The sequence below is a fragment of the Coptis chinensis genome, chromosome 1 (genome assembly GCF_015680905.1).
Source record: "Coptis chinensis isolate HL-2020 chromosome 1, ASM1568090v1, whole genome shotgun sequence".
NCBI classification, from domain to species: Eukaryota; Viridiplantae; Streptophyta; class Magnoliopsida; order Ranunculales; family Ranunculaceae; genus Coptis; species Coptis chinensis.
Window position 1 is genome coordinate 30,352,347 of NC_141456.1, and position 8,980 is coordinate 30,361,326.

Genomic DNA, 8,980 nt, shown 5'->3' on the forward strand with positions numbered 1-8,980 from the left:
CCAGACGTGTAGAAAAGAGGCACACCCAAAAAAAAAGGAAAAATCTATACAAGTGTTGTTTCTACCTGAACACTCAAAACTTGAAGTCAATAACAAGCAAATCCTTAATTCTCCATTTCAAGTTTTCCTGCAAAGCAGTTCAAATATGAAGGGAAAGCTAAGAAAAAAGATACACTTAAGCAAACTCTACTCTTTCTCACGTACCCATTCATCATCAACACGAGAACATTCACAACTAGGACAGAAAGGTTATACTAGAGTCGTGTACTGCAATGATCCAGAGAATCCAGAAGTAGATAAGTTAAGCTACAGAGATAACTACGTGTCGACAACTAAGTATAACGTGCTAAACTTTATACCCAAGTCATTGTTTGAGCAGTTTAGGAGGGTGGCGAATATATATTTTCTCGTAGTGGCACTTGTTTCGTTTAGTCCTTTGGCACCTTATTCAGCTCCTAGTATACTTGTACCTTTGGTTGTTGTTGTTGGTGCTACTATGGTTAAAGAAGCTATTGAAGATTGGCGCCGTCGAAAACAGGTACTAATTTTTTGCACTTATTTAAATTTGTTTTGTGATTTGAGGTCTGTCAATTTACATAGCATCCTTAGAGTTTTAGTGATATTTAAGAATATAGAAATCACATTTCAATAGAAGAATAAGAAATTTAATTGCCAAGTCCAGTACTCCAGTTGCAATCCATGGGCTATCTCTCAGGCCAAATTGCTCCGCCGTGAGCTGTTTTTGGATTATGGGCATTAGAGAAATGTGACACAGCGTAATTTGGTAATAGAGATAAAAATTTGCTTGAACTTTTCATTAGAGATTTAGTCATTTACTATTCAGGGTCCATATTGGGCATGCAACTGCCTTGTTAGTTGTTGATGGATTGATTTTATATCAGGACTCTTTGTTTGTTCCTGTTAGTACACCTTGATTGACATCTGAAGTTGTGTTTCTTACACTCCTATGAAATGATACCATTTGTAGATTAGTCCGAATGTTGTGAAATGGTGGATGAACTACAAATTACAGTTGCTTATACTTGTTTATGATTACTGTGTAGACATTGTGCTACTTGCTTTCTCGCCGTTTCTATATAAGTATCTGATCTGATGTGAAATTATGTTTTTGGCTCCTGGGATTACTTGTTCTTGATTGTTTGTTAGTCCATTTTTTCTTTTTTGATTATTGGCAGACATATCCAGGTAGTGTCCATCAAGATGTACCTTCCTCTGTTGCTTTTGATCTGTAGTTAGATTTCTTTTAATCTATTGAAGGATTTTTGTTACTAATAGGAAGAAGAAACAATTGTGCTATAGACTGTAAAATTATGTGCTTGAATGTTCTCAGGATATAGAAGCAAACAATCGGAAGGTCAAGGTGTATGATGGGCATACATTCCATGAAACTAGATGGAAGAAGTTACGAGTTGGAGATCTTGTTAGGGTGGAAAAGGATGAGTTCTTTCCTGCTGATCTAGTTCTGTTGTCATCTAGTTATGAAGATGGGATTTGTTATGTTGAGACAATGAATCTTGATGGTGAGACAAACCTAAAAGTTAAGCAATCTTTGGAAGTGACCTCCTCTTTACACGACGAAAAGTCTTTCAGAAATTTCAAGGCAGTTATTAAATGTGAGGATCCAAATGATAATCTTTATACCTTCATTGGAAGTTTGTACTATGATGGTTCAGAATATCCTCTTTCACTGCAGCAGCTTCTTTTGAGAGATTCGAAGCTTCGAAATACTGAATATGTGTATGGTGTAGCGGTATTTACTGGTCATGATACAAAGGTGATGAAGAATGCTACAGATCCTCCTTCAAAGAGGAGTAAGATTGAAAAAAGAATGGATAAGATAATTTTCACACTTTTAGGAATACTTGTTCTGATCTCTTTTGTTGGATCTATTTTCTTCAGTATTGAAACTAAGGAGGACCTGGGAGGTGGAAGATATAAAAGGTGGTATCTTAGACCAGATACTCCAATTGTATACTTTGACCCAAGAAGAGCTTCCCTAGCTGCTTTTTTTCATTTCCTAACTGACCTGATGTTGTATGGATATCTGATACCAATATCGTTGTACGTCTCCATAGAAATTGTAAAGGTCTTACAAAGTATATTCATCAACCAAGACCCATATATGTATGATGAGGAAACAGACACACCTGCACAAGCGCGCAAGCACATCAAATTTAAACGAGGAACTTGGTCAGGTCGACACAATACTATCTGACAAAACAGGTACGCTTACATGCAACTCAATGGACTTTGTAAAATGCTCCATAGTGGGCACTGTTTATGGCCGTGGTGTTACGGAAGTAGAGCAAGCTATTGCAAAAAGAAAAAGGCATCAGCAGCCGCAAGAATTAGCTGATACATCACCTGATTTAGAGGAGCATAAAGATGATGCAACAAGCTCAAAAATGCCAATTAAAGGGTTTAACTTCCGAGATGAACGTCTCATGAATGGACATTGGGTGAAAGAACCTCATTCAGAAATCATACAGCAATTCTTTCTCACATTAGCAATATGCCATACTGCCATTCCCCGATGTGAATACAGAGACAGGTGAAATTTCTTATGAAGCTGAGTCTCCTGATGAATCAGCTTTTGTGATAGCTGCAAGGGAACTTGGGTTTGAATTTTATGAAAGGACCCAGACAAAAATTTTGTTACACAAATTAGATCCAATGACTGGTAGGAAGGTTAACAGGTGGGTTACCTTCAAATCCTTATGTGGCTAAGGAAACAAGAGAGTCTATTACATGTATTTTTTTTTTTTCTAAATCTGTTATCCGAATTTGCAATCTACTGATTTGATTTCTCGCAGATCATATGAGCTTCTTCATGTATTAGAGTTCAGTAGTCTGCGCAAGCGTATGTCAGTGATTGTGAGGAATGAAGAGGGTCAGTTGGTGCTCCATTGCAAGGGTGCTGACAGGTCTGATGCCACAGTGCCACACACAGCCACAGCCACTGACACAGCCAGAGTCACAGATTGTTTTAAGCACAGATACCTTTAACTTTATATTGTGTTAATTTGATCCCAAAATTGTATTTGTTTGCTTGCATACAGTGTCATGTTTGAAAGGCTTTCAAAGGATGGGCAAATGTTTGTGGCTGAGACTAAGAATCACATAAGAAAGTTTGCTGAGGCAGGTTTGAGAACGATGGTGGTTGCATACCGTGAGATTGGTGAAGAAGAGTACAGGACATGGAAAGTGGAGTTTTTTGAGGCCAAAACATCTGTTACTGCTGATCGAGAGACATTAGTGGATGCTGCAGCCGAAAAGATTGAGAGGGATTTGATTCTTCTTGGTGCCACAGCTGTTGAGGACAAGTTGCAGAAGGGGGTAAATTACAAACTACAGTCTGTTAATTTTAATGTGCACTTTGACGTAGACTCCAAAATACTAACTCCCTATTCAGGCTCCCTTGATTTGCATTGACATACATGCAATCATGTATCTTGAACGAATTAATGGTGCTAATTAGGAAGTTGGTATTTGGGAGTCTGCATATACCTTTTGAGTTTCTTTTGCCTATTAGTGAATCTGGCAGCCTCTGACTGTTATGTTCTCTTTTTTGTACAAATGCGCACTTTTTCGATGAATAATCCTTATAATTGATTTGTCGAAATTGCATTTTTCTTGATAAGACATGCTAATCTTTGCAAAATAAGTTCATGGTTTCCTTCTGTAATCCCATTGACAGAATCTGAAAGTGACATGTCAACACTACTTAAATTTTGAAGACCGACTTCTTCTCTTTTAAAGAAAGAAACCCAGACTTGTGCCACCAATGTAGATATTATGTGACTGAAATTATATCTGTTTTCACATGAAAATTCACTATAAATGTCTACAACCATTTTATGTCACTTAGCACTGCTTTCTTTCCAATTACTACCAAATATTTTCCTTATCAGACATTTATATTGCATCTCAGACTCGATCAAAATCATGTCCTTCCTGTTATTTCTGATCTTCGTCAAAGTCAATAGATTGCCTGGATAATTGATCACTTAGTTGAAAGCTACATTGCTTTATGATCTCTCTCTATGTAATATGTTATCTATCACTGTAATGCCCAAATGGTGATGTAGATTTAATCGGCGGAAGCAACGATTAATTGGATGTACACATATATTAAATAACAAGAACCCTGGATCTTGAAAGAAAACCGTTTCTCATATATTCTTATTCATCAACATAGAATCAAGTAAACTGTTTTCTCTAGTACAAAAGACTCTTTTATAGACCCGGTTGTCTTGCTATTCAAGACACCACCAAAATAGAAACGACTGTGAAAAGTTGTATTGCCCACTTATATTAACTTAGCCATGTTCATAATAACAAGATTTTGTTGACTGCCATGTTCATAATAACAAGATTTTGTTGACATGGAGAGCAGTGCCTTTCAGATATGTATGTTGCTGACCGTTGTATGCTTCTCTTGGTGTGGTGTATAGGTTCCTGACTGTATCAATAAGCTTGCCCTGGCTGGAATTAAGATTTGGGTCTTAACTGGTGATAAATTGGAAACTGCAGTCAATATCGGGTCTGGTTTCCTACGCTTTAATTGCTGCTTGTGGATATAATGTGACAAGTATGAGGTACAGAGTGTCCATTCTGGAATTATATGTTGTAACTCAAGGAGATCATTACAGGTATCGTGCAACTTACTGAGAGAAGGGATGAAGCAGATTGTGATCACACTAGATAAAGCAGATTTAACTGATTTGCAGAAAGAAGAGGACAAGGAGGCTGACTGTGAAGGTATGCAGCCTGTCAATATTTTCCAGAAATTATTAAATAGTCATATTTATGTTCTGAACTAGCTGATCTCTTTCAGGCTTCTCGTGAGAGAGTGTAGCACACCAAATACAAGAAGGCAAAACCAAGTCTGTTCGCTAAAAAAAAATGCTCCATTGATTCTGCTTTGGTAGTGGATGGCAATTCTTTGAGTCACGCTCTCACGGGGATCTAGAGAATTTCTTCTTGGACCTTGCAACTGATTGTGTGTCTGTTATTTGTTGTCGTTCTTCACCAAAACAGAAAGCACTTGTAAGTGAAACCTTGTCATATTGATTTGGATATGTTTGGTTCCAGTTTGTATTTTGGGTGTTTCTACGAACTTCTTTGTGTTTTATGGACATTAAATAAACTTACAAGTATGCTAAGCGTATGCAGGTTACAAAGTTGGTAAAAAGGAGAACTGGTAGAACAACTTTAGCAATTGGAGATGGAGCAAATGATGTTGGTATGCTTCAAGAGGCCGAGGTTGGAGTTGGCATTAGTGGTGTTGAGGGGATGCAGGTTGTGATATTTCTGTGTATAACTTTGGTCTACCATTTGGATGGCCTTTTTAACACTTAATAGTGCATGAATTATATGTTTTTTTTTCCCTCTCTAGTAGCTCTATTTGGATACTGTATATGACCAAAGAAGGGTGTTTCTTGTAGACCAACAAAGAAACCAAAAAGGTAAGAGTGCTAGAGAAGATTAAGAAGACAAAGAAGTAGTATTATAGTTCAATAAGTTACTAAAGTTTAATAAGGATAAACTCTTTGATGGTAGGAAATTCCTTACATGGAACTATAGAAATTAGATTTGACAATCCTAACTCAAAACACTGTTAAATACTTGAATAGTACAATTGTGTTGTTGTTAATGGAGAGGAAGTTTGGAGAGAAAAGTTAAAAAGAGGATACGGCCTTATTAGTTTCTGCCTTGTATCACTTCAGTTTACATCCCCTTGGAGATGTCCTCTTAGAATAACATGAATATTCCCTAAGTCAGATTATATGCTCTGTCCTTGTTGGCTAGTAAAGGGGCAGAATCATTGAATCACCGGCCTATAGGCAAGGAATATAAAATTTCATCTGGAAGAATGTCAGAGGTTTGATGCTTATCCTAAATTTGTCATTGTCATTGTCTGATTGGAAATAATGACTCGTACTGTTTCTACTTGGAGATGATTGTTTCTCATGGCTTCTCTCTGTTGGACTATATTCTAGAAAATGCCCGTAACATTTTCTGGACTTACTATCGATTAATAGTATGACCACATCGAACTCTGTAGGATGTTTCTCAGCTGAAAATGCTTTTACCTTCTCTCTTATTCAATTGTTTAAACTGTTTTTATGTGAATGTATAGAATAGCAGTGATTATGCGTAGTTCTGATTTAGATCCAATTGTTTTCATCCATATTAGGCTATTATGTCTAGTGATTTTGCAATAGCTGAATTCCGCTTTTGGAGCCGCCTGTTACTGGTGCATGGGCATTGGTGTTATAGGCTTAATCTCTATGATGGTAAACTCTCCGACTTCTTGCCATTTTCTTAAATATCAGTGGTTCAAGGAAACTCATTTTTCTGACTCGGTGTATTCAAATGGATGTTCAATGATCAGTTCATGTGAAAATTATTATTGGTATTGCACTTTGGATTGTATTATTCATATGCAATTTGGGGATGGAACAGAGAGTATTTTTTATTTATCCTTCTTACTATGCACCTGTGAGATTATGACTGATGGTGAGTTACATGTAAAGAAAGATTTTAGAAGAAAACTTAACAATAATTTTTATGCAAAGAGATCTTAGTAATGCATTAACAGCATTTCTAATTGAGTGGAAGCTGGAATTTTTCATACATATGATCTTTATTCTCTCTGCAGATATGCTACTTTTTCTACAAGAATCTTGCATACGGGTTCACCTTATTTTGGTTCGAGGCTTATTCTTCTTTTTCTGGTCAGCCTGCTTATAACGATTGGTACATGTCCTTCTACAATGTTTTCTTCACTTCACTTCCTGTGATTGCTCTCGGCGTTTTTGATCGGGATGTTTCTGCAGAACTTTGCCTGAAGGTAGAAACTATCCAATTTCTGTTGGTTTCCTACTAAACACACGGATTTATGCCAAAACAGTTAGTACGGTGCTTGTTATGCCTATTGTGAATAGAAAGTGTATTTTTTTTAGTACTAAATTCTTGCAATTTTTGGATATTATTGTTATAGAAACCAACTTGGTAGTAGATGATAAAAGATAACTGGGTATTAGAGGTCTATAAGATTATATGACAGTGAAGAGGATATCGGAGGCAACATTATAGCTCTTACTATCTATGTGGCTGAATTCTTTTTGGAAACTGAATAGTGCTTTTGAGATCACACACTGAAATACATCCTAACTTGTTGCCATGTATAATAGTCTTTCCCTAGGATATATCAAATGCATATCCAATCAGTTGGATGTAAAAGTTTGCCGAACTTTGAACTTATCAAGTACTCGGTTTCTGTGGAAAGAAGAATTTAATATTGCCGCAGATATTGATGATTCTTCAACCTGAATATTGATCCATTGACACCATACTGTATTGCCAGCTTGGTTTTCACATTTCCTGGGCACTATTCAGATAGTCAATAATTGGTATTGTAGATAAATGATGCTTCAGTTACCTGTTAATAAATCATAACAACCCTTCTCTCCCTGTTTTGCAGTACCCAATTTTGCATCAAGAAGGTGTACAAAACATGCTCTTCAGCTGGCCTCGAATACTTGGCTGGATGCTCTATGGGATTTATAGTTCTATTATCATCTTTTTCTTCTCTACTAGCTCCATTTATCACCAAGCCTTCCGGAGAGATGGACGTGTGGCAGGGTTCGAGGTCCTTGGGGTTTTACTGTACTCATGTGTTGTGTGGACTGTTAACTGCCAAATCTTAGTCTGCAGTAACTATATCACTTGGATTCAACATTTCTTCATTTGGGGTAGCATCGCGTCGTGGTATGTATTCTTGGTGATATATGGGTCTCTTCCACCTATGGCATCCACTACGGCCTACAAGGTTCTAGTTGAAGTCTGTGCTCCTAGTCCTCTCTACTGGTTCACTATCCTTATTGTTGTGGTTTGTGCTCTACTACCCTACTTTTCATATAAGGTTTTCTGGGTTAACTTCTTTCCAATGTACCACAATCTAATTCAGAGTACAGAATTGCGAAGAGGAGAAAATCTAGATTCCCAGTCGGAATTGAGAACAAAACCTGGCGTCTAGAAGAGGGTAGAAACTCTTTTGGATATAAGAATGGGGTGGTCATTTGTAAGACATTGCATTCCATCTTTTGGATGGTTTTCTCTACATTTTCCCACGTGGCAAGATACTGCAAGGATTTGATGGAATTGATACAATGTAGTTATGCCACTTGCGCGGTAGAATGCTGGAGCAGTATTGCTGTTACTGTGTCGAGGAGCATTTATAATTTACATTTTCAGGCAATCCAGAGACTGAATATGCCAAGAGACTGAAATTTCCACTTGGGGGTATTGTAATTATGCTTCTGCCTTAAAAGTTATTTGTAAGCTGTAACCAGTTGTAAAGAGTGCAAGCTCTCGTCCATGCAACTTTGAATGTGAGCAGATATTTAAAAGTTAGAGAAATTGGAGAATGGGATTCTGAAGTCTACTGCCTGAGTCAGGCAGGCCAAAAAATTGATGTGCCCACAGGTGCTAACTTTACCACTTGGCGGTGGTATAGAAACATACAGTTAGCACATATCAAAGTACTATATTCATGGATTGTCATCATGTGTAGGTACTTGTGAGCTTGTTCTCTTTACATTTTACCATGCAAACTATAAACCTAAATTGATCTCTTAGATTGTGTATAGTTGCATTAGGAAAGGTCTCATTTGAACGCGTAATTGTGTAGATGTTGCAAGTTGCAGTAATCACTAAGTGATGGCACAGGATGGTTGATAATTGGTTGATACTTGGAAACAGTTTTCTTTGGAATGCAGCCACGAACAATTTTAACAAACTGCAAAGTGTAGGACCATAAGCCGGGTTGGGCCCAATAATTTCTGAATGGCAGTAGTAAGTTCAGAGGAAACTATTATGAGAACATGCTACCCGTCTTCAGGGGCAAGGGCGGAACGACCTCTTTATGTACTTACTGCAGCTCTGGACGGTC

General features: G+C 37.4%; 1 pseudogene across 1 annotated transcript; it reads left to right on the top strand.

Annotated features, from left to right (window-relative positions):
• On the top strand, positions 1-8,666 carry LOC147523401 (putative phospholipid-transporting ATPase 8; annotated as a pseudogene). Its single transcript, XR_015216043.1, has 11 exons — positions 1-538; positions 1,352-2,717; positions 2,835-2,945; positions 3,081-3,357; positions 4,476-4,564; positions 4,664-4,782; positions 4,845-5,070; positions 5,197-5,322; positions 6,221-6,308; positions 6,675-6,877; positions 7,511-8,666. The product of XR_015216043.1 is annotated as a putative phospholipid-transporting ATPase 8 (transcript).
• The last annotated feature ends 314 nt before the right edge of the window (positions 8,667-8,980 follow it).